Raw genomic sequence first — 27,391 nt, forward strand, 5'->3', positions numbered from 1 at the left:
CATGTCCTCCGTGCATTCGTGTGGGTTTCCTCCAGGTGCTCCAGTTTCCTCCCACAGTACAAAGACATGCAGCTGGAGTGTTTCGTTCCAAGTTGCACTTTCCCTGTAAACAAACGTTAAATAAAATACATTTATTAATCTCACTGCGGTGGTGGTGCTGCGGTAGCGTTGTTGCCTCACAGTAAGACATTGTCCCGTTCGATTCTCAGCTAGAGCGTCTTCTGTCTGGACACATGCGTGAATGGGCGTACCTTCGTTGAAGGTTGTTTGTCAGGGCTGGTAACTTGGCACGTAAAAATCTACTGCCAATCATTAGCGGACCGGAGTTCCGCTGTGGCGACCCCTAACCGGGAAAAGCCGAAAGACACAACAATCTACTATACCTCTTAATCTTGTGGTGAAGATAAAAGTAAATATTTTATAGTCTAGATTTAGTAATGAAATGGGTCTGTATGAGAAACTCTCCATGTTACGTTGTCCCATTCTCGCCTTCATTCTTGCTAGTTGGGGTTCGGAAAACACAAACCAAGCCACACAGAGCTCCTATAAAGGCTGTCCCTCCTCAACATTTGACTGCATGATAGTATCAGCAGAAACACCAGTTCACATGGATAAAAGTGAAGTTTAATTCCACCAGCAAGTAGGCACCAGAGTGAGGCAAACAATAAAATAAAAACAAAACCAACAGTTCTGATATTAAACCAACAGATTAAGAGCTTTCATTTTCTTACAGGAAACTTCATCAGAATAAACAGAACCCTTCTCTATACCCATTTTTATAATACATTACTCATCTTCATTGGATAAAACATTAATTAATTAATTATGCAAATGGTGCCAATGAACTAGAATTTAAAAAACAGTATTATTAATGAAGTTATTTAAACAGTGCTCATTGTATAAAACAGTTTTTATAAAAAACTGTTTTTGTACTTTTAGTACTTTTGTTTTCAGTGTATATCAAGATATAAATACATATGAAAGTTCTTGTTCAAACCATAAAACTCCTCATAAAGGTAGAATAAACAAGAAAATATCCATTACAACATATAGGAAACAGCCATAAAAAGTTAACATGGTTTTACAATAGTCATGATAATGAATGTGTACACACAATTTAGTTTTTAGCCCTTCTAGGCTTAGACACCTTCATTTTTAAGGCAGGAAGAAGTTAAATATAATCATTCATACTGGGTGGGGTACAGGCATCCAGTTTTAACTGCCGTATCATTTCTCTATATTCTAACATATTCTCCCAATCCCCACCCCTATCACTGGGAACCACATTTTCCAGGACCCAAAACTTAAAATCTGCCTGTGTGCACACCAGATGGTGCCTGTACAGGGCATTAGTTTCTCTTTTTCTATTGCTGTCATAATTCTGTTCATACATCTCAAAGTACGTTCGCTTTTACTAATGTAATATGCCCAGCAATATTTGCAGTGCCCACACGAATGGAAACTGGAACCCAAAATATTCAAGCTCTTGAGGAACAAATGGGGGGCACCAGAGTTAGACCTGTTTGCCTCCCCTCAGAACTACCAGTTAAACAAATTCTGCACCAGATCTCCCCACAGTCAAGCTTGGAGAGTGGATGCCCTGTCCTTTACCTGGGAAAGCCTCTGAGTTTATGCCTGAAGATCAAAAGGGACAAGCCAAGGAAAATACTGATTGCCCCAGACTTGGCCACACCAGCACTGGTATCCCCTTTTGCACAGTCTGACAGTGCTATAACCATGGCACCCGCCTCAGACCCCCTCCCTGCTGTCCCAGCAGGCGGGCCAGATCCTGCACCCTCAGCTTCAAACCCTGAACCTTGCAGCCTGGCCAATTCCCTGAGCTCACCCATAGCAACCCTCAGTAAGCAGGTGCTGGATGTCATTCATGAGGCAAGGAGGCCTAGTACTAGAAAATCCTACTCAGAAAAGTGGAAAAGATACTGTTCCTGGGGCCAGGCTCAGGGAAAAGAGGCACAACAATGCCCAGCTTACCCCATATTCTAGATTATTTAACAGAAATGCTCCACAAGGGCCTATCTTTCTCTTCAATTAAGATTCATGCTTCTGCCATTTCAGCACATTATAATACTGAGCCACCCCTCTACTCTCATCCCCTGCTAAAACAATTCCTTCGAGGGGACAAAAATTTAAGCCCCCCCAGGAGAGCTCCCACTCCAGCCTGGGACCTTAACTTTGTATTGGAAAAACTCACGCTTTCTCCTATTGAACCAACTGCTACAGCAGAGCTGAAACTCCTTTCCCAGAAAACAGCCTTACTTCTAGCTATCACTTCAGCAAGAAAAGTGTCTGAACTGCAGGCTCTCATGGCAGTGGAATACTTCATTATCTTCCATGCGGACAGGGTTTCCCTCAGGACTGATCCATCCTTTATGCCCAAGATGGTGTCTAGTGTGGCTCTAAACCAGTCCATTCATTTGCCTACTTTTTTCCCTAATCCTCATAATAAGGGGGAAAGGATACTGCATTCTCTGGACGTGCACAGACAGCTTAGATTCTATTTAGACAGAACTAAATCTCTCAGAAAATCTGACCAGCTGCTAGTTAGTTTTGCCGCAGGGGCAGAGGGGAAGGCCATTTCAAAGCAAACCATTTCCAAATGGATAGCCCATTGCATCCATTTCTGCTACAAGCACCATGGAAAACCTACCCCACAGGGGATAAGATTACATTCCACCAGGGCTGCATCTACCTCTACAGCATTTCTCAGATGAGTCCCTACCAGGGACATCCTTGAAGCTGCCACCTGAAGCTCTCTGCATACTTTCACCAAGCATTACCACCTGCCTATCTTTTCTAAATCCATGGATTTGCCACTGCAGTCCTACATGGCTTGATTACTAGCCCCAATGCTGTTTAACAGCCTCCACCCTTCCTTAGCCTTGGGAATCAACCCTAATGTGATGACTGCAATAGTGAAATACGAAGGACATAGTACAGTTGTGTACACTTATCAAAAATGTAGATGTTCGAGTGTATTCACTGTTGTAGTCTTGGTTACCCTCCCTCCGGCCCCCTGACTTCTCTTGACTCTACCTTTCCTTCTTGTTTGGTATATATTATATCATGTGTATTTGCTTTTTGCTGGGGGTGTTCCATACCATATAATTGCTTCCTATTGTGGGGGCACCTGACATTTGGGGCAAGAAAAACTGATGTAATGGTGTTGGCTGCATGTTTTATACCCCTGACGACCTGACTTCTTGGAAGAAGCAACAGCATCCGATGCAGAAATCCGAAGACTCTGGTATTCAAGCTGTCTGAGGGCTACCTGCAAGCAGATAACCCAAAAGTGATGACTGCAACAGTGAATACATTCAAACAGCTACATTTATGGTAAGTGTACACAACTGTACTTTCTTCCTCGGTTCCATCTGTTTCATTGAAACCGTTGCAGAGCCAGTCACCGTCCTTGGAGCCTGTTCGCTCGGTGCCGGTATCTCCTTTTACTAAAATCGGTGGCAGGTATCCACAAGTCATCCAGTCATTCCTCTAGATCCAGGCTATCGGATGATGACATGGAGCAGGTAGTGAAGAGGTTGCTTCGGACCCGGGCCCTAGCAGAATTTCTCTCGAGCCCAGCCCATTGGATCTTGGAGCTGACAATGGTAACCCCCAACTACACCGATTCCTCCTCCAACTCGAATGAGTTTGGAGTCGGAGAGTATGGAAGTCGTCGTTATGGAACCGCCGGAGCCAGTAATGACTACTGATATCTCGGTTCCGACGTCTACTCCGGTTTCCTCAATGCTTTCGTCCATCGAGGGTCCTGGGGGCTGACACTCACTGGTCTGCTCTGGGGGGTTGAGTCGGACCCTTGTCGGAACCGACTCTACCACTCGGCTCCTCGGCTCAGGTGAGTTCGGCTCCCACATCTGCCTCGGAGCCACCCTCGGTGCCGCGGAGATCTCCTGGCCTCTTGGTTCCAGGGTCTATTTCGGCCCAGGACCGTGGAGCCTTCAAGGTGATGCAGTGTGCGCTCTCAACTGAGTCTGCTCCACCTTCAGCTCCAGTCTCTCTTCCCCCCTAAGGGACCAGTGTCCACCTCTTAATTACTCCTCCATCACCCACAGAGTAGAGAGACAGTGCCCCAGGAAGCCACAATGGGTGGATCCTCTTCTGATACCTCCCCAGAGCATCCCTCCGAGGAGATCCCTCGGAAGAGAAAGTGTAAGAGGAAGCACATAGACTCCCTTGAGTCTGTCACTTCTGATACTGACTTAGAAGGGTCCCCACGGTCACCCTCTGAGGATATCTCCTTTTCAGACATCCTAGAGATCCTTAAGCAGAGGAGGGGCTGGATGTCCCTTTCCCCTTCTGAAGATGAGTGGAGGCATTTGGCTCTTGCCCCTCCACCGCTTGGGTGTCTCCACCTTTCTACCCACTCCTAGGTTTGGTGAGTTGAAAGGTGTGGGACTGTCCTGACTCAGTGGACCCCATTCCGCAAAGTCCTAATAAGGTCATTACGGCCCCAGAAGATAGGCAGTATTTAACAAAAGGGGGTTTTGTAGATGCAGTGGTGGTGGCAGCGGCCACAAAAAAGGAGTTAGCTGAAGCTTCTGTATCTGTTCATCCACCGAACAAGGATTCTCATACGATGGACAGATACGGGAAGCGTATGTTCTCCTCAGCGGCCATTACCATACGGTCACTGAATTATTTTTCGCATTTCATGCGACTTCAGAGGGATCTCCTAAAAGAGCTAGGAGATACCCTACAAGGTGCTGCAGCCCAGGACTTATCTGATAAGGTTAATTCCCAGCTTGCAACCATAACCTCCATACCTAACTCCTCCATGCGCCTCATGTCTTATGCAGCCGATGGAGCGAGCAGGGCAGCAGGCACAGGAATAGCTCTTTGTAGACATTCCTGGGTACGCCTTTGTGAGTTTGCCGAACCCTTCCGTTCTTCCTATATTGACACTCCCTTTGATGGCTCGTCATTGTTCTGGCCGAAAGTGAAAGAAACTCTCACCAGGAGCCAACAAGATGGACTCTGTCTGCCATTGGAGTCAGTTTTTCTGCCCCTACCAGACCTTATCCTAAAGGTCAAAAGAGCGGAAAAATGTGGTTCCGTAAGTTCATAGGAGTCTTATCTGACAGTCGTGATCCTTCCCCCAGGGGCAGAGGGGGAAATAACGGAAGACACTGTCCATGCAGCAGAGGGGGTCCGCATAACCAGGGCGACAGAGATACAGTCTCTGGTAGACCCTTCCAGTGCTCCTGAAAGGAGGCCCGTCTGTCCACCTCTGGAGGCAGTCAGGGGGGAGAATATCATTGTACCTAGAAGCCTGGCTAAATTTGGCTCAAGACAAATGGGTACAGTCCATTATATCCAGAGGATACAACATCACCTTCCAATGTCCACCTCATCCGCCAAAGTTTATCCCAGACATTCCACCCAGTCAAAGAGATCAAGCAACACTAGAAATCCAAACGTTGCTAGAAAAAAGAGTCATCCAAGAAGTCCCCACAGACCAACTAGGATCCAGAATTTACTCAAGGTTGTTTTTAGTTCCACAAAAGACAGGGGACTGGATACCCATATTGGATCTCAGCAGACTAAACAATTCAGTGAAAAAGTTAAAGTTCTGGATGGTAACACTGCAGTCTGTACTCCCGTTTCTGGGAAAAGACAATTGGATGTGCTTGTTAGATCTTCAGGATGTGTACTACCACATAAAGATGGACAGGCGCGCAAGAATATTTCTACACTTTCGGCTGGGAGCCAGTCATTACCAGTTCAGAGCTCTGCCCTTTCATCCCCCAGGGTGTTTACCAAATGCATGGTAGTAGTCACGGCTCATATGAAACGTCAGGGATTCCAGGTGTTTCCATACTTAGATGACTCTCTCCTGATTGCCACCACCAAGCAGCTACTGATCAAAGCAAGAGACTGCACCATCCATCTCTTCTCAAAACTAGACATTACTGTAATTGCAGAAAAATTTGTCTTGTTGCCATCACAGCATATTACATTCATTGGTGCAGATTTAAATACAAACGACATGTTAGCAAGGCTACCTCAAAGGATCCAGACGTTACGCAGTCAAGTGATTATCTTACTCAACAGTATCAGAATACAGGCAAGATTTGTGGTAAAAGTGCTAGTCTATATGGCAGCGATGATAACACTACTTACCATGGCACAACTTCACATGAGAATATTGCAGTGGCTATCTTCGCCCAATGGTCCATACAGGAGTTGCCCATGTCTCACAAAATCATCATAACACACTCCTGCAAGAAGGACCTACTTTGGTGAGTTCAGTTCACTCAGGTGACAATGGGCAGACCGTTTGTACTTCCCCAACCTATCGCAGTAACCACGGACACGTCCCAGTTTGGGGGGGGTCATTATCTGGGACAGACTATCCAAGGGGTTTGCAAAGATCACGAGTACAATTTGCATATCAGTGTCCTAGAGATGAGGGCAGTGCTTCTGGTATTGCAAGCATTTCAGGACTCTCTTCCCACGGGGACTATTGCAGTTCAGACAGACAATTTGGTGGTATGGTAGATCACCAAACAGAGGGGAACCAGATCCTACCCCGTATGTCGAGAGGCCCAGAGAGTATGGCAATGGGCAATATCTTCTCAATGCTTTCTGACAGCAATGCATATCCCAGGGAAATGCAGCATTGTAGCAGACAGGCTAAGCAGAGCGATTCTCATGACTCACTAGTGGTCCCTCAATCAGGAAGTTGCAAATCATATTTTTCACAAATGGGGCCAGTCTTGTTGCAACCTTTTTGCCACTCCCTTCAATACCAAATGCAGCAACTACTTTGCCTTAAACTCCCCTCCGGGAGAGTCACCAAGGGGGATGCACTGTTTCACGATTGGCCCCTGGGTCTTCTTTATGCCTTTCCCCCATTTCCCTTGATTCCAAAGATTATCCAGAAAACAAAGTTGTTGAGTCGCAGGTTAATTCTCATTGCGCCATACTGGCCTCGTCAGATTTATTTCCCCTTTCTTTGGCCTTACCTTCAGGATGACCCATGGATCCTAGACCCAGTGCCAGATCTTCTGACACATCAGTCAGGAATGCTCCATCCTGCCCTCCACACCCTCACGCTTGGCTGCTCCACTTCTGGTCTTAGCCAGGCTTCCAGAATTATCCCCTCCAGTTTGTCACATTCTAGCCTCCTCTATGCAAGCAAATGGAACAGGTTCTCTTGTTGGGCTAACAAAAGACGTATAGATCCCTTTACAGGATCTATACCTGCAATTCTGGAATTTCTAACAGAAACCTTTAATCAAGGGGCCTGCAGCAGCCACTATTCGAGTTCAATTAGCTGCTACTTCTAATTATCATGTGGGAGAATTGGGATCTAGTCTAGTGTCCCATAGACTATGCAAAGCCTTCCTCAAGGGTACCTTTCTGTTAAGACCTCCATTCAGAGAACCTCCTCCTCCTTGGGACGTCAATCTAGTATTATCATCTTTGATCCTGCCCCCTTTCGAACTAGCATCATCTTGTTCATTTAAATTTGTATCTTGGAAAACTCTTCCTGACAGCAGTTACTTCAGCCAGGAGAGTATCAGAGTTGCAAGCCTTGTCTACCTGTTCATCTTATTTGATCTTCCACAAAGATAGAGTTTCCCTCAGAACAAATCCTTCCTTCTTGCCGAAAGTTTGTTCTCAAGCGAATTTAAAACAAAATATAGAATTACCAGTGTTTTTTCCTAACTATGGCAACAAGGCAGAGTATAAACTCCACCAACTGGATGTGCATAGATAGTTGCGTTTTTACTTGCATGGGACCAACGAATTCAGAAAGTCAGACCAGTTGTTTGTCTCCTATTCAGAAAATAAAAAGGTTTGGCAATCTCAAAAGTTACCTTGTCCAAATGGTTACTGAGACCATCACATATGTCTATGAATCCCATAATAAAGAACCACCAGGGAAATTCAAAGGGCATTCAACTAGAGTGGTATCTACCTCCATTGCCTTTCAATCCAGACTTCCATTGGATTCAATTTGTGCTGCTGCTGCATGGGTTAACCCTCATACCTTTATTGCTCATTACAAAGTAGATGTGGCCTCCCGGAACAGGGCATCCTTTGGTTCCACTGTCCTTAAGAGTTTATTCCCTTGAGCCACCCAAGAAGAAGGTGCTGGGGACTCTGTCCCAACCAACAAGAATGAAGGTGTGATGGATCAATATAACTTAAAGAAGTTATGTACTCACCATAACGTTCCAAGTTTGTTGTCCAGTATCTCGCCTTCAGTCTTGCGTCCCTCCCAGCTATCACCCTCCTGGAGGATCTAGAGGAAATTTTTCAGAAATTGGCAGATAAGGTCTGATTCCCTTCGTGCCCTTTCTTGTTAATTTTTATGACAGTATGTTTCAGATATTATCCTTTTGGATAATTGAATACATCATAGGAACCTTTCTTCCTCAAACGAGATCTGGGGAACAGCCGCTAAGCAACATGGGATAGGACTCAGCTTCGAGCCAGTAGAAGCTCTCGAGCTTTAGTATAGGCCGAGTCGGAGCCGAGTTTCAGCTCCAAACCCCAACCAGCAAGACTGAGATACTGGACAACAAACATGGAACGTTATGGTGAGTACATAACTTCTTTTTTCCTTGTTTATGTATAAGTCATAGTCTAAGTAAACTTTATTGTCATTTAGAACTGCACACGTGTAGCATAAATGAAATTTCATGCATCAGCTCAATTCTTGACATTACAAAGGAAAGTAAAACAGCACATACAAGTAGAGGAATAAACATAACTAACAAATAAAATACTACCCCAATACATGCAGGAAAGAGCAAAGACATTTACCAACACTCTTATACGAAAAGAATACCCTCCCCCGAGTTAAATTAACTACCCTATTTAAAGTAATACAAAACACACTACAAATTGAAATGCCTAAGTTATTTGTCTAATATTGAACTTGCATGAGTTAAATAATGCTGACTATGGATATAATAAATTAATATTGCATTTACTTGGAATAAATGTAAGTATATGTTGCACAAATAAATAGAAAATTGACATTATAGGTGAGATTACAGAAAATTTCCGTAAGGGAGGAATTATTTTGTCACTCTAAATTATCTTGAAAACATTACTCTAATTCTAAAATATTTAATAGAAACAGACTATATAATTCCATACTTAAACGATTTAGGGTTGCCACCTTTTGTTGTGGCTAAAACAGGAGCAAGGCCACACCCTTTACACCTCCCATAACCCCACCCATCTCCTCCCCTCTGCACTTTCACTTCCCACCAGTTTGTGATGTCATTATCATGTCAGATGCTTTTTTTCTGCTTATTTACTATGATTCTTTGTTAAAAAAAGCATAGTAAATCCACTGATTTAACAAACACTGATAGTTTTAAACAGAATACCGTAGTTTGTGCAGTGTTTATGGAACACTCTGATTTCCAGATATTCTGGAAAAAAAATGGATAGGTGCCAATGCTAAAACCATCTAACCCTGAAGCTTTACCATTCTCCCTTTTTTAAAGCTTCTTTAACTTCTGTTAGAGTAATAGGCTTATTCAATGGAGATATTTGTTGTTCATTAAGTTTATTAGTGACATTTTTCTTTAAATGCTTGTCAATTTGTAACTATCAGGATTATTATTTTTATCTTTATTAAGATCCTCGTTTTTTTAAATATTAAGCATTCCCTCTCTGTTTGAAGTAAGCTTATTAGTGTGAGGATTTTGGATATTATTGATTTGTGCCTTTTTGCTTAACATCTTCCTTCTATTAGCTAATCTATGTAAAGTTTTTGAAGTCATCCCATAACGGTGCCCTTTTTTCTTGCTATTTGTACTTTATATGTTTAAACTGTTAGATAATACTGAGGCCATTAAACATTAATGACAAAATATCAAAGTTCTTGGTTGTTCAGATCTCACTCTGTGTATTTCATCTTGTTTTTCTAACGACTCTTTATCCCACTCTTTTATTTTATGCCCATCTTCCCATTCTATCTTTAATATGCATTTTTAAGGAGTCACATAGTGTGACTTTACTACTCTGACCTTTGGCATTTAAAGCTAAAAATTTTCTCAATTTATTCCTTAATATAACTCTTAAATTCTTTTAATTTCATCACTTGTACTGGGATTCTATAAATAATCTGAAATTCCTTACATCTATTAATATGTTACTACTTAGGACATTATGGTCAGATAAAGGACAAGGAATAGTTTTAAAATAATTCACTTTAAGTAAATCTGTAGAAGTAAATCTGTAGAGGCATAAATCCTTTCAGTTCTAGTTTGCGTCTCGTGCACATAAGAATAATGAGTGAAGAACAATGACTTAGCTTCTTTTTTTACTATTAAATTGACTAAATTATATTAGTAATCTATCTGATGCCAGAACTTTAGCTTTGTTCTATTCACTTGTATCTTCTATACTAGATATGCATTTGAAATCCCCTGCTAGAATTAAACTACACTTCCAATGTCGGTAAGTAAGTTTAAGTCATTTTTAGCCACATTTGCACCTACTCCAGGGATCCAATGAAAAATAGCTAGTATATAAAGTTTGCCATTATATTTAATTATTATAAATGTATATATTTTTTTGGGATCATTAATGGATTCCATGATCTTAGGCATTACAGTAAGTTTTCTCCAAAGTATAGTAGTTCCTCTCCAAAGAAGCAGATAACATTTCATAACCTAAGTTATATAAATATTGCATATCTTAATCTGTCAGCAACTCTCTTGCAAGAATATAATGTCTCCAATATTTCATTTTAGATATCTCGTTAATGGTTTCCTTTTGTTGCCATTGTTTAATCCATTTTCATTAATAGATATAGATTAAAAGCCTCCATAATGTGTTTAAAAGATTTATTGTAAAAGATAATATGACACATTTATGACACATTTATCCACCATATGTGTGTGTGTGTGTGTGTGTGTATATATATATATATATATATATATATATATATATATGTGTGTGTGTGTCTATATATATACACACACAACTCTAATGCATTCCTCCATCACTGTCTTAACATTCCACATTTTTTGAAGTCTTCATTTCTACAAATTAAACTGATAAAATGTGTAAATAAAAAAAGTCTAAAACTGTAGTTGTATATATGACTAATAAAACACAAGTTACCATAGATATCAAAGTTCCTAAATTGCTTATCGAATAAAATACTGTATTATCTCTCTACTTACAAATGCCCCAAAAATTAATTTAAAAAACTAGTCAAAAGCTGCCATAACTTACAAATAACTAATATATTTGTTAAAAATAATAAAAAAATATTAATTTAGTTATATATTTTGCCATTTAAAACTATTCCCCCCCATTGCTACATAAGAGTTTAATAATCCTCTTCTCTTATCACAAATGTGAATTCATCCAACAAATAGTGTACTATATATCTATTTATGTAATAGTCATATCAATTATCCATTAAATATTCCTAAATGATTCACTCATTCAGCATATTTATAACTAAATCTCTAAGTAAGTAGTCCAAAGTGGGACCTAAAGAGATAATATCTGTAAACTTAGAAGTGACAGGTAGTCTTATAATCTTCTTTTTCTTCTTCTTTCGGCTGTCCATTAGGGGTCACTACAGCGCATCATCTGTTTCCATTTCTTCCTGTCCTCTGCATCTTGCTCTGTCACACCAGGCACCTACATGTCCTCTCTCACCACATCCATAAACCTTATCTTAGGCCTTCCTCTTTTCCTGTTACCTGGTAGCTTCATCCTTAGCATCCTTTTGCCAATGTACCCAGCATCCCTCCTCAGCACATGTCCAAACCAACACAATCTTGCCTCTCTGGCTTTGTCTCTAAGCCGTCCAACCTGGGCTGACCCTCTAATATACTTATTCCTAATCCTGTCCACTCTTGTCACACCTAGTGCAAATCGTAGCATCTTTAACTCTGCCGTGTCCAGCTCTGATGCCTGCCTTTTTGTCAATGCCACTGTCTCTAACCCATATAACATAGCTGGTCTCACTACCCTCTTGTAGACCTTCCCTTTCATTCTTACTGGTACTAGTCTGTCACAAATCACTCCTGACATGCTTCTCCAACCCCTCCGCCCTGCCTGTACTCTCTTATTCACCTCTCTTCCACACTAGCTATTACTCTGGACTATTGATCCCAGGTATTTAAACTCATTCAGCTTTGCCCAACTCTACTCCGTGCATCCTCACCATTCCTCTGTCCTCTCTCTCATTTACACATATATATTCTTAGTCCTGCTGACCTTCATTGCTGTCCTCTCTAAACCATATCTCCACCTCTCCAAGGTGGTCTCAACTTGTTTCCTACTCTTATTACAGATCACAATGTCATCTGCAAACATCATAGTCCACAGGGACTCCTGCCTGATCTCGTCTGTCAACCTGACCATCACCATTGCAAATAAGAAAGGGCTCAAAACTGATTCTTAATGTAATCCCATCTCCACCTTAAACACATCCATCACTACCACCGCAGACCTCACTGTTGTCACACTACCCTTGTACATATCCTTTACTACTCTTACATACTTCTCTGACACTCTCGACTTCCTCATACAGTACCATAGCTATCATGCTAAACTATTATCCAAAAGGAAAATCATTGCACACACACACGTAGGCGTGTGTATGTATATGTGTGTGTATATAAATATATATATATATATATATATATATATATATATATATATATATATATTCATCATGCTAAAAGATACACACATGTTTTAGTTCCAACAAAAACTCTGAATTAGTTTTAAAAGTGCAAGTGTCTGCATCTCAAAATTGTGTAACACTCTTAATATGATAAATATCAAAATATTTAAAAATTCTTTAGCTTATAAACTATGTACATTACTGAGATCAAAGAGAATGCCTCGCTATTTCTGTAGAGTAAAAAAAAAATTGCAGTCTGTATTGTATTGAAAAGTTGCAACGTGCTTAATTCAAATCCCAGTCTCCCTTCCCGGGTTCAAACGTATTGAGCAATCTACAGTACTTTCTTTCAAAATGGACGCATTGATTCAGCAACTTATGAAATTAGTTATTTCAAGTAGTATTAGTGAATCTAATAACATACAGTGTACAAAAAGCTTCAGAGTTCACATGTCCAAGCTTTAAATTTCACCTTTCAGAATATTTTCAAATATTTTGTATGATTTTATGTGTAAAATGTGTAAGATCTTTTACATTTCTGATATATGCAGGTATATATAAAGTGTCTTTTTATAGGTAGTTTATTATTTCAATATATTTTTCTGTCTTATTTGCCTACTAATATTCTACCTTATTCTTTATGTCTTGTATTTCTAAAATCTCCTATCAACGATCTAGTCATTGGCTCTGTATGAGAGATTATAGTATGTGTATATATTTCTTAACGGGTGTACTTTGATTCACTCAAAACTCATTTCACTGAATTTCAAAACACCCCCACCAAATCGCTGAAAGCTCAAATCACTGAAAACTTATTTCACTGAATGAAAGTACTGTTGGGCAGATAAAACGTATATGCCCTTTCCTCCACTGTAGTGCGATCCTGGAGTTAGTATATATATATATATATATATATATATATATATATATATATATATATATATATATATATATATATAGTTAGGGGGGTGTAGGGGGCACAGCCCCTTACCTACTTTTGGTTTTATATTGTTAGCTTTCATTGAAATGTGATTCATAAATATAAAAGCTAAGTAGGTGGGGGCTGTGCCCCCATACACCCCTAACTATATATACTAACTCCAGTATCACACTACAGTTGGGAAAAGGGTATATATGTTTTATTTGCCCCAACAGTACTTGCATTCAGTGAAATGTAATTAAGTGAAATGAGTTTTCAGTGATTTGAGCTTTCAGTGATTTTTTTAAGGGTAAATTGAAATTCAGTGAAATTAGTTTTCAGTGAATCAAAGTAGACCCTTCTTAACTTTTAGATGCTGCTCTTTTATTAATCTTGCATTGTAGATATTTCATTCCTTATGCATATGCATATTATTCATTAGATGTTTACTCTTAGTAATCCTAGTATGACACGTAGTCTTGATACTATATGTAAAAGAATTTCTGCTTGTTTAATTTGAATGTATGTTTTTTAGCCATTGTAAACTGCTGTTCTGATCTAAGCTTCACATCCTGACATTAGAATTTGATTATTGTATGTGAAAATAACAATTCATAGCACACAGTAGCTGCTGATTTCCTCTGTACATTTTTCATTCTTCTTAATTCTTTTAAAGTGTTCTAGTCAGTAACAAATATCTAACTTTACTTCTTTCCATTAATACATTTAGAGTTATTAACACTATAGCATGTGGTATTAACAATGGGGAAAATGTAAGCAAATTATATATCAGCAACCGCTCAATTTATTTAACATTTGGTTACTGGGAAAGTCCGACTTGAAGACAATTTTCAACGGAGGCCAGGGGAGAAACTTTCCAGGTGCATGTCTTTGTAATATAATATAAGTCATTGTAATATAAACACACACACACACACACACACACACACATATATATATATATATATATATATATATATATATATATATATTATAAAACATTATTATATCTTTTGTTTTACCAATTCTTCACTTCTACTCAAAAACATCTTTTCCCTTTTATTAGATTTCTCACATATATACTTGAAAAAAAGAAGAAAATAAAATTCCTTTCTGTTTTCACAGATATCAGTGATGAACTTTGACCTAGATTTTTCAGAACAGTTTAAAGTAAGAAGAAAAGCCAGCAAGAATCCAGCATTCTGACACAACTGGAACATTCTTTTATTCTCAAGCTTTCTTTAAGTGATACTTTATAAATGGCGTGAAAGGAATGTGTTACACAGGAAGAAATAAAATAAAATCATCAGCACTTTAACACTTGTAGTTAGCATATTACTTAGATCTGATGTTCGGTTAAGCCAGCAATGGAAATACTAAGCAAAGTTAAACAAATAAAATTCCTAACTTATATAGTCTTAAAGTTACCAATTCTGTTGCTTATAAGTTAATAACATTCTCTTACAGGAAGTATTTGTGTAACATTTATAAATACATTTATAAGTTTACTTGAAGACAATATATTAAATATTTCACTCTTAAATATAGTAAAACAGCAAAACTAGCCATTTATATCCCTTATGAAAATGTTTTAGTTTAAAATATAAATACATACTTGCATATCTTTTGAAGCTTATTGTCCAATGTAAACCTTTTACTTAAAGGATAAATCTGTTGTTTTAGAAAATAAAAGTCCTACAATCAGAGAATAAAGGTCACTTGTTTTTAAACTTTTTAATTTTAGAAATAGATTTCCAGGAAATTAGCTAACTCTTTCTCTTGAGGGTTATACTGTTCCAGTAAATTTCTTCAGCATTACGGGTCATACTTTTTAAAAGTAGATGCCTCCTCCAGTGTGTCTAATATTTTAGTTCCTTCAGAAAGAAGTAATTTGATCTTTGCAGAAAACACCAACATGGCTTTAATATTTAATATTATTCTTTTTAAGTTCCTTGATCAGTGGTAAACAGGATTTTCTTTTACTCATTACTTTACATGAATAATCATTGTTAAATCTGACTACACATTCACCTATTTTAATAGGTGAGTTGGGCCATGCTTTTTAATATTTTAAATTTTTCTAAGCTAGATATAAACTTAATTATAATTGAACATGGTGAGTTTTCCTTCTTCAGAGGTGCTCTCGGGTATCTTTGTGCCTTTTCGATTACAAAAGATAAAAGTTTCAAGAAGAGTTCATAGTTTCATAGGTTGGTACTAGGCTATCGGCCTTAGGGCCTATACAAGCCTAGCCATAACAATTCCCTGGCTATTTCTTCCCACACTGTTTGCTTCCCTGGACCCCTGTCTAGCAGGGCGACTGACATGATTCCCAGGGTGAATTTCCTTTCTCCCATCCAATCATGAAGGTTCCTTTTGAAGAGGGTCAAAGAGGCGCTCTGCTTGACATGTATGGGCAGTCTATTTCAGAGTATGGGGAGTTTCTGGGTCAGGAACCTATCCCTCCAGCATGTTTTTTTATTGTGATGACAAGGTTTAGATCCCTGGAGCGTTTGGCTCTGAGGGATTGGGATTTCTTTAAGTGTAGCATGTCCAACAGCTCTGGGTTTGACATGGCCTTGTATGTTAAGCAGAGATTGCCTTGGAGTAGATGATATGCGACAAAGTATAGTTGGAGTTTTTTAAGGCGGTCAGCATAGGGCATCTGCTTCAGGCCTGTGATTCTTTTAGTGAGGTATTTCTGCGGACTTTCCAGTTGTTGCAGATGTCTTGAGAGGTACATACTAAATGGGCCGGTGTATTCTATAATGGGTCTAATGGGGGATGTGTACAGTGGGACAGTTACCTCCATTTTTCTGGATGAAAAGCCCTTAGTGATGAGATGTGCCACATAGAAGAATTTCTTGACTGTTGTGGCAATGTAGATGTTCTTCATGTTTTACTGTTGCAGTCATTACATTTGGGTAATCTGCTGGTAGGTTGCCCTCAGTCGGCCTGATTAACAAAGTCTTGGGTCCTGCATCGGTTGCTGTCCCTTCTTCCATGACATCAGGTCGTCAGGGGTATAAGACATGCAGACGACACCATTACATCAGTCTTTCTTGCTGCGCGGTGCCCGAAGCAGAAGCAGTTCGCAAGTGCCAGTCGACTGACCCTGAAATTTTCATTTTTGAGTTTCAGAACCAAAGTAGTCAACTAAAAAGCTAAGTACCCCGTTGGGGAAACTTTTTGTTGCTCCTTACCAATGTCAGTAAAGGTTAATAATTGTATTACTTGTGGGAAGCAAATAACCTCATAAGGATTTTCACTTGTACTGTATTCCTTGCCTAGGCCCTGACCACGACGTACCTTGCTGTCGGTTCTGTGCTTTATTTAATCAACACACTATCCGTTGTCGGTACATTTTTGCTTCTAAATATTTTGGATCACGGTTTAATTATCCAGAAATGACGTCTTTTAGCAATCCGACTACCGGAATACCTAAAACTGCCAACAACTCTTTTCCTAAGCCAGTGTGCCAGTACTCAGTGAGGCGCTTTCGCAGCCACTGATACCCGCTATTTCTGATTTGCAGGCCTCTACTGAGACCCATTCAGAGTCCGGTATGCCGCGAGATGCTTCAGTTATGGAACCCGCAGATGTCTCTACCTTGGATAGGTCCGGAGCCGCTGTGCAGACACCGGCTTCTGAGGATGTATTCAGGCCTATAGATTTGTATATTAAACCAATGCCATCTTCAATATTAAGGCCAAAATCTCGATCTATGTCTATAAAACTGACGCCTAGGCCACATGTGTAGGCCGCTATGCCTAAAAAGCAAATGATCAAAATGACTGAAGATTTAATTCTAATCAGGGGTAGCCAACCCCCACCTTCAAAGAGGCCTAGGGCTGAACTTGACTATGAATCTTTTGAACAGGATTCTATTTCTTCAGACTCTTCTAGTGAACAGGATTTGTCTATACCTACTTATGAGGACTCTGATGCAGAGGATTCCATTTCTTCTGCTTCTCCCCTTGAGGATTTTTCTTTTGGGGAAACTTTACATACCTTAAGGGAACATTTCCACTGGGAAAATCAGGATTTTTCTGAATCTAAAAAGTGGCTTAGGGATTTTCTTCTTCTTCCTCAGCATAAGCCTTTGGTTATACCTCCTGTACTAGACATTGTTGAAGTGTTTTTAGAATCCAGTATGGCCCCTGATTCTCTGCCTCCGGCCCCTTGTAAGCCAGACAGATACTACAGGGTTCCTGATTCCCGCAAATTCCTTTTAAAAAATCATGTTGCGGACCCTGAAACCATTTCTCAGGGGCCCAAGGGCATTAAGGCCTCTTCTGCTAAAAATCTTACCCTTTCTGATTAGAGACTCCAGGGTACTGGATAGATGGGGAAAAAGGTTTATACTTTTGCAGCCTTGGCAATCAGGGCTTTAAACTGTCAATTTCATATGCTAAAATATCAGCAGCATGTCATGGGACTGCTTAAACAGAAATGATTTTGATTTCTGACTGCGTGGAAAATAGATTTACAGGATTTATTGCATTCAGCTGAACAAGTTGGAAAACATACTTTGCAATGTGGTTTTGATTCCTTGGAGGCCTCTTGCAGGGCTGCTGTTACTGGGTCTGTGCTTAGAAGGCATGCTCGGCTTAAGGAGCAATCTCTGCCTGATCATGTTAAAGCAAAATTGTTGGGTGCTCCTTTGCAGCAGGACCGTCTGCTTGGCAATAAGGCTGAAGAAGTTCTAAAAAAGATGGAAGATAAGGCTAAATCTATGCAGACTGTGAAAGATTTCTTACAAGTACAACCTCCAAGATTTAGTAGGCACTGACCTGCTAAGAACTGGTCCTTTCCAGTTCCTTCCAGAGCCACTCAAGCCAGACCCAGACATGCCAAAAGCACCAAGTTTGCCGCAAGGGACTTTCAGAACTAAGCAATGGGGTGCCTCCTCTTCCAAATCTGGAAACAACAAGACACCACCCTATGGTAAACAGTCTCAATGACTTTCCTGTAGAATTACCAAGCACTTACCTTTTAGCCGGCCTTTGGGGGGAAAACTGGCACTTCATGCAAACAACTGGCAACTTATAACCCAAGACAAATGGGTTTTAAATATAGTGTCCCAGGGATACAGATTTCATTTCCTCAAGTTGCCAACACCAAACGGGTGGCCAGACCTGCCCCCACATCAGTGGGCAGAGGCTCAGAAACAAGTACTTTTCCCTCCTAAACATGGGGGCAATTCAACTAGTACCAGAAGAGGAAAGGGGACAAGGTTTCTATTCCAGATCTTTCCTGGTACCCAGAAAAGACAAATCATGGCGTCCAATTCTGGACTTGTCTACTCTAAGCACTTTCCTGAACATTCCAAAATTCAAGATGCTGACTCTTCATTTACTTCCTATGCTAGGCAAAGATGCCTAGTTGGCAACTCTAGATCTAAAAGAGGCTTACCTGCATATCCCAATCAAGGAATCTTGCAGAAGATACCTCCGCTTCAAAGCAGGCTTTTTGCATTATCAGTTCTCTGCACTGCCCTTTGGCTTATCTACTGCGCCCAGGGTCTTTACAAAGTGCCTGGCTCCAGTAATTGCATTTTTCAGGCAAAGAAATATTCAAATATATCCATACCTGGACGATTGTCTAATTCAGGCAGAAAACAAGGCCATTCTTATAAAACATCTGGCGTTTGTAAAAAGGGTTCTAACTTGTCTAGGGTACACCATAAACGAAAAGAAATCACAACTAGTACCCTCTCAAAAAATAACATTCCTAGGTGCAAGCTTGAATACGACTACCCAGATGGGCTTACCTTACGCCAGAAAAGAAAATTCAGTTAGTGACTTACTTCAAACAGGTGGCCACAAAAACTCTGCTATCAGCAAGACAAATACTGCAAGCCTTGGGGTTCATGGCCTCCTGTATTCTTCTAATTCCATATGCAAGACTGCATATGAGGAAACTTCAGTGGTACTTAAAACGTTTATGGAGTCAACATTCTCACAGCCAGGAAACAATGATTCCTATCATACCTTGCCTGCAATTAGAGTTCCTATGGTGGGCAGAGGCCTGCCACCAAAACAAGGAACTGCCATTCACACCACCCCCTGCTGCCCAAACCCTAACTACAGATGCATCGACTATGCATGGGGGGCTCATCTGGCTTTCAGGGCAAATGGAGCTCAAATCAAATACACCTTCATATCAATCAAAAAGAAATGCTAGCTGTACAGAAAGCACTGACAGCCTTCAAGGACTACCTTCATCCAGGGCAACTAATGGTAAAGACGGACAACACCACAATTATGTGGTACATAAACAAGCAGGGGTGTACACATTCCTACCCCCTTTGCAGACAAGCCATGGCATTGTGGAACACGGCCTTAAGCTATCAAGTACAAATACAGGCCCAATTCCTGCCAGGAAAGCTGAATATTTTGCAGACGATCTAAGCAGAAATCTCGGGACCCACACAAATGGAAACTGGAACCACGGATTTTCAACATGTTGACACGCAAATGGGGGAGACCTGACATAGATCTCTTTGCCTCACCCCAGAACTACCAGTTGGACAAATTTTGCACAAGAACTCCTCACAAAAAAGCCTGGAAAGTGGATGCTCTGTCCTTCAGCTGGGAAAACCTGTCAGTCTATGCTTTTCCCCCTCTGCCTTTGCTCTCCAAAGTTCTACTAAAAGTCAAACAGGACAAACCAAAGATGATTTTGCTTGCTCCAGACTGGCCTCGCCAACACTGATACCCACTCCTACGCAGTCTTTCACAACTTTCTCCATGGCACCTGCCTCAGACACCTTCCTTACTGTCTCAGCAGAACAACCAAATTCTGCACCCTCAGCTCCAAACATTGAATCTTGCAGCTTGGCTAATCACTTAAATTCCTCCTTAGCATCCATCAGCAAACCTGTGAAAGATGTTATTTTGGAGGCGAGAAGACCTAGTACCAGAAAATCTTATGCTGACAAATGGAAAAGATTCTGTGCCTGAAATCAATCTCAAGGGATGACTACAGCAGTTCCCAATTTACCTCAGATTTTGCAATACTTAACTGAGATGCTTCACAATGGCCTATCTTTTTCTTCCATAAAAATCCATGCCTCAGCCATTTCAGCTCATTACAACACAGAACCCCCTCTTCTCTCATCCTCTGTTAATGCAGTATCTCAGAGGGGCCAAAAACTTAAGGCCACCCAGGAGAGCTCCAACCCCTGCCTGGGACCTTAACTTTGCATTGGAAAAACTCACCCTACCTCCTTTCGAGCCAGCTGCTACTGCAAACTTAAAATTAATTTCCTGGAAAACAGCCTTTCTTTTAGCAATCACTTCGGCTAGAAGGATTTCTGAATTACAGGCCCTTATGGCAGTGGAACCTTTCATCATCTTTCATGCGGACAGTGTATCACTCAGGACCAACCCATCTTTCATGCCCAATGTGGTATCCAGTGTGGCTCTTAATCAGTCAATTCATTTGCCAGCTTTCTTTCCAAATCCACAGAACAAAGGGGAGCGCATTCTGCATTCATTGGATGTACACAGACAACTTAGATTTTACTTGGACAGGACTAAATCTCGAAGAAAATCTGAACAACTGCTGGTAGTATTTGCTGCAGGGGCAGAGGGAAAGGCTATTTCAAAGCTAACCATTTCCAAATGGATAAGCCATTGCATTCATTTCTGCTAAGCACCATGGAAAACCTATCCCCCAGGGGATCAGATCCCATTCCACCAGGGCTGCATCTACTTCTACAGCCTTTCTCAGAGTTGTTCCTTCCAGGGATATTCTAGAAGCTGCTACCTGGAGTTCAGATCATACTTTCACCAAGCACCATCACTTACCAATTTCTCTAAATCCAGAGCTGGCATTGCCACTGCTGTTTTGCAGGGCCTTATAGCCAGTCCTAATACTATATAAATCCATCCACCCAACCTTTGCTTTGGGAATCTACCCAAATGTAATGACTGCAACACTGAAACACGAAGAGCATAGTACAGTTGTGTACACTTACCATAAATGTAGATGTTTGAGTGTATTCACTGTTGCAGTCCTGGTTACCCTCCCTCCAGCCCCCTGTTTTTTCTCTTACTATGCCTCTCCTTTATTTTCCTACACTTAAAAGCCTTTTTGGTGTATTTGCTTTTGTTTGGAGGTATATATTTTTGTGTTTAAAATTATTTATATATTTTGCTCCCCATTTGGGGGGCACCTGACATCTGGGGCAAGAAAAACTGATGTAATGGCGTCGGCTGCATGTTTTATACCCCTGACGACCTGACGTTATGGAAAAAGGGACAGCAACCAACGCAGGACCCAAGACTTTGTTAATCAGGCCGACTGAGGGCAACCTGCCAGCAGATTACCCAAATGTAATGACTGCAACAGTGAATACACTGGAACACCTACATGTATGGTAAGTGTACATAACTGTACTTTATTGAAGGTGAAACCACTGTCCACCTGTGTCCCTAAGTCTCTTATCACACTTTCAGTGTTTAGTGTACTGCCACCTATGTGGTAATTCACGGGTACATGTTTTTTCCCAAAGGGGATAACTGCATTTTTTGGCATTGAGCTTGAGCCCTGGCACCAAGCATCTGTTTTTGTAAGGCCCTTTTGTAAAGTATCCACATCATTTGATGATTCAATAATGGCTCCCAGTTTGCAGTCATCTGTGAACTTTGTTAGCCAGAGTCGCTTAGTGTTGGCCTGTACTTCAGAGAAGTAGATGCCAAACAAGATAGGTCCCAGGACTGAACCCTGAGCTACTCCACTTGTCTGGAGCTGGATTTGGAGTCGGCTACTTTTACAGTGTGGGTTCTGTCAGTAAGCCAGTTGGCAACCCATCGAGTGACGTAGGGATTAATGCACAGCTTAGTAAGTTTATATATGATTCCAGAGTGGGGGGTGGTGTCAAAGGCATTGGCGAGGTCCAGATAGGCTGTGTGGACTGCCTTACCCTCGTCCACGGCTCTGGAGACTGATTCAAAGAAGTCAGTCAGGTTCAGGAGACAAGATCGGCCCTTCACGAACCCAAACTGGGTGGGGTCCAGTGTTTTAAGGTTGCCCGTGTCTTTGTTTTTAAGTTCCATGGCCTTGCAGATCAGGCTCATCAGACTGGAGGGGGTAGTTCCTGGGATCCAAGGTTGATCCCCCCTAGTGGAGTGGGATAACCGTAGCTGTGCGCCACTTAGTGGGCACAAACCTCAGGTGAGGGTATGATTAAACATGGCACTTAGGTGAGGTGCGAGTTCATTTTGTTGTTCAGGTAGTACACAGCCCGGGATGTCATCTGGTCCCATGGATGCTGTATTCTTAGCTTTGGCGAGTGCGTTTTTTACCTGTGTGGCTATTACCAGAATTTGATTCTTCCGGTATTGAGATGGGCCCTTTAGGGGGTGAGGGGGGGGGTGAATTTGGAACTGAATCAATCTGCCAGGATATTGGCAATATCTTTAGGATCAGTATATTTAATGCCATTCTGTTGTAGCTCAGAGCAGATCTGAGAATTGCTATTTAGATTCTTGACATAGTTATAGAATGCCTTGTGGTTGTCTTTGGAATCTTTGGAAATTTTATTTCCGTAACTAGCTTTGGTGGCTCTTATGAGGGATCTCAGCTTCTTACTGAGGCTGGTAAGGGAGTTTTTTGCATCCTGGAATTTTCCTCTTTTCTGCAACAGTTTCTTCCTTTTCTTGTAAAGTTTTTTTATGGCAGGGGACCACCAGATTGGCTTCCTTTTTCTGGAGGAGAGCATGTTGGTTCTATTTGGGATGGCACGATTCATGCATGAGTGGATGTGCTCATAGAGTGCCTTAGTGTAGGACTCAGCAGTCGAACTTTCAGTTCCCATCTGCATGGGTGTCATGAAGTTTGTAACATCTGACTTGAGTAGCATGAAGTTGGCTTTGTAGAAGTTTTTTTATGGAGGTTTCCTTACTGGGAGGTGGGAGTGGGATGTGGATGTTAAGGGTGATTAGCTTATGGTCTGACCTGACCAACGAGGGGGTGACCATAGATAATGACCAGGCCTAGGATATTGGAACCCCTGGTGGGACTGTGGATTAGCTGATCCAGGGCATTGGAATTTATGAATTCCAAGAACCGTTGGGCAAAGGTGTTGGCACATGAGTAGTTTTCCCAGTTAATGGCAGGGTAGTTGAAATCACCCAGTATTAGGGTGTTTAGTTGTATATTAATATTTTCCAGTATGTTTTGAAAGGTGCGGTGAGAATCTTGGGACATGGTGGGGGATCTGTAGCAAGCTACAATTTGGATTGCAGTCTCACCTAGTGTTGCACCTGGAGAATTTCAGACGCATTGTAGTGGGCAAGTAACCTGGTGGTGTGAATATCCTTGGTGAATATGGACACTCCTCCATATTCATGTTTATATTCATATAATATTTATGTAGCCAGGTTAAGAAGTTCACTATATTGTTTCCCTCATACTTTTCAGGTAATACCATAAATTCTAATGTTATTTCATTTCAGTCTATTTTCTAAGTCATCAGCTTTAGCTATGAGCCAGTTATTTTGTTTTAAAAGAATTTCATTCTGAGACTCACCTTCAGTTATTCTCCCTTCACGATCATTTAAAGCTTCTGATACTGCTGATTTCTGCATTTTGTTGTTTCATAAGATTTTTTTAAATGTTCCATCTTCTTTTTGGTCTCCTCTGTGAAACTTTCTATTGTGGTATCCAGTTTGTCCATTTTAAGTAATACATCTTGCATACTAGACATTATAGGATCATAGGAAGTTACTAGGCTACTGGCCCTGAAGCCATTATAGGCCTAGCCAAGAGTTTAGGCCATGTTTAGACAAGTCAGCACCCAAAGCCCCTGTCCAGCAGGGACACAGATGGAATCCCAAGGGTGTATTTTCTGTTTCCCGTCCAATTATCCAGGTTGCACTTAAAGGGATAATGAGGTACTCTGCTTGACGTGGAGAGGGAGTCTCTTCCACAGATGGGGGAGTCTTGTGGACAAAAATCTGTCTCACCAACAAGTTCTATTGATATCACAGACCGGATTGAGATCTTCCGTATAGGTTACTCGAGTGGAGCTTGACTTGCAGATATGCAGCAGTCCCATCAAGGTGGGATCTGAGATTGCTTTGTATGTCAGACAGAGGTCACCTCTGTGCAGTCTATATGAAACTGAGTAAAAGGACAGGGCTTTTAGCCTGTGTAGGGTAGATGTTTGAGGCCCTGGATTCTCCTGATGAGGAACCTTTATGGTCTCTCCAACTGCTACATGTGCTTTGTAAGGTACATGCCGAGGGGGGGGGGGCATTGTACTCAATAGTTGGCCTTTTTAGGGAAGAATACAGGGATGTTATGACCTCTTTGTCCCAGGATGAGATACCTTTACTTATGAGGTGGGCCACATAGAAAGTTTTCTGTACAACGGAAGCAACGTGGTGGTTAAAAGTCAGGTTGCTATCAACCTGGGTGCCAAAAACCCTCACTACTGATTGCGTACTTAGGACATTGTTATTAATGTGAAAATATGTGGGGACATCACTCTCCCCAAAGGGATGATGATTCATTTTTGGCATTCATCTTGAAACCATGTTTCTGACACCAGTCATTTCTTTGGGTGAGACCCTCTTGGAGGACGTCCACATCACTTGGGGAATTGATGACTGTTCCCCGCTTGCAGTCATCTGCACACTTGATCAGCCATAGCCCACTGGTTTTGGCCTGCACTTCAGCAAAGTATATCTCCAATAACAAAGGCCCCAGGGTCATTCCCTGGGATGTGCCACTCGTTACAGGTCTACTGCTTGAGGTGGCTTCCCTTATTTTGGTTGGGTGGGTTCTATCAGTGAGCCAGTCTGCTACCCTTCTGGTAACATATGGATTGATGCCTGGTTGAGAGAGTTTATCTATTATGCCCGAGTAAGGAATACTGTCGAAGGTTTTAGCAAAGTCAAGTTAGGCGGTGTGCACGGTCTTCCCCTCGTCCTTGGCTTTGGTGACTGTCTCAAAGAAGTCAGCCAGATTTAATAGACATGACCTCCCCTTGACAAAGCCAAACTGTGTCGGGTCGAGTGTTCAGAGATTGCCAATGTCCATGTTAATGAGGTCCATGATAATCCATTCCATGGCCTTGCAGATCAGACTAGTTAGGCTGATGGGTCTATAATATCCCGGATCAGTGGACGCTCCACCTTTGTGTAAAGGGATGACAGTGTCTGTCCTCCACTCAGTTGGGACAAAGCCAGTACTAAAGCTTTGGTTGAATAGGGTGTCTAATGGTGCTGGAAGTTCATGCCTGAGTTCATGTAGGATGCAGCCTGGGATGTTATCGGGTCCCATGGAGGCTATATTTTTTGTCTTTGAGAGGGCATTGATGACCTGTTCCCTAGAGATGAGGGGTGGGGGGCAGGTCCTGGGGATGTCCTGTTTTACTGATGGGGATAGAGAGGTGAGGTTTTCACTGAATTTATAAGCCAGTAGATTGGCTATATCTACAGCATTTGTGCATGTGGTGTTCTTGACCACCAGTTCTGAACAGATCTGGGTGCTTCCTTTGAGATTGTGGACATATGTGAAGAAGCCTTTATGATTGTCTCTAGTAGATGTGGCCAGTTTGGATTTCACTAGTGCTCTTATTTGCCTGTTCAGGCTAAGGGGAGATTGCTTCCAATTGGGCACCTGCTCCTTCTTGGTCGTAGACAGCAATTATTTTCCTTTTGTTATATAGTTTATGTATTGCAGATGTCCACCAGACAGGTTTACTCTTCCTTGCGGAGGATGATTTTGTACGGTCAGGTATTCCTGATTCCATGCATCTATATAAATGCTTGTATAGTACTTTGGTATAATATTGGACATTGGTGCCAATTCCTGTAGAAAGGGAAGAGGCTGTGAAGCTTTAAAGTTTTTTTGTTTGACTCTAGCTAGAGGGGGTCAAGGGAGATGCTGACTTCGAAAGTGACCGCCTTATGGTTGGATCTTACCAGGGAAGTGGATACTGCAGGGGAGCTGCAGTGGTTACTCATGTTGGTTAATACCAAGTCCAAGCCTGCGCAGTACATCAGAGCTGTGGGCAAAAGCAATGGAGAAAGCAAGATCTCTGTTGCTTTTTTTTTTTACTGTTTCGCTATGTTCAATGGGTTTAACATAGCGAGACAGCTTTAAAATAAGCAACGGAGATGTCCGTTGCTTATTTTAAAACTGTCTCGCTATGTTAAACCCATTTAACATAGCGAAACAGTAAAAAAAGCAACGGAGATCTTGCTTTCTCCGTTGCTTTTTTTTAAAACCTGTCTCGCTATGTTAAATGGGTTTAGCATAGCGAGACAGCTTTAAAATAAGCAACTGAGATCTCCGTTGCTTATTTTAAAGCTGTCTCGCTATGTTAAACCCATTTAACATAGGAGACAGTGTTTTAAAAGTAGAGTTATACTAATGGAAAAAAGTCAGGGCGACCGGACCTTTTTCCATTAGTATAACTCGATTTACAATGTGCACGTTGGCCACTCAGCGTGCACGTTTTGGGGGGGGGTCATGGTATAATAAGTAGTAATAGATGCAGCAGAAAAGATGCAGGTTAACACTTTAGATAACAAGTAGCAGAAAAAGCAAGATGAAGTAATAGAGTAGGAGGAGGAAACACAAATACTCTAAAAGCAGCTGAATAAAGTGTTTCCTTTTTTTTATTAAAGTGGAAAGGGAGAAAGGAGCAACAGAAGACAATTCAAGGTTAAGAAACTAAGGGGGTTGTCCTTCCCAAATGTTCTCTCAGTATTAGATAGAATGAGCTAATGAGACTGGACTGGGAGGAGTGTCCCAAATCAAATTTACATTAGGGGCGGGCAACTGCAAAG

The 27,391-nt window shown here is 41.3% G+C and overlaps 1 protein-coding gene across 2 annotated transcripts in view; it reads left to right on the plus strand.

The window, feature by feature from the left end:
* MAP2K2 (mitogen-activated protein kinase kinase 2) overlaps positions 1-27,391 on the plus strand; it is a 1,901,538-nt gene that overhangs the window by 1,251,725 nt on the left and 622,422 nt on the right. The window lies entirely within an intron of this gene.

Source organism: Protopterus annectens, chromosome 13.part0 (genome assembly GCF_019279795.1).
Source record: "Protopterus annectens isolate FY-2018-M chromosome 13.part0, PAN1.0, whole genome shotgun sequence".
Lineage (NCBI taxonomy): Eukaryota > Metazoa > Chordata > Ceratodontiformes > Protopteridae > Protopterus > Protopterus annectens.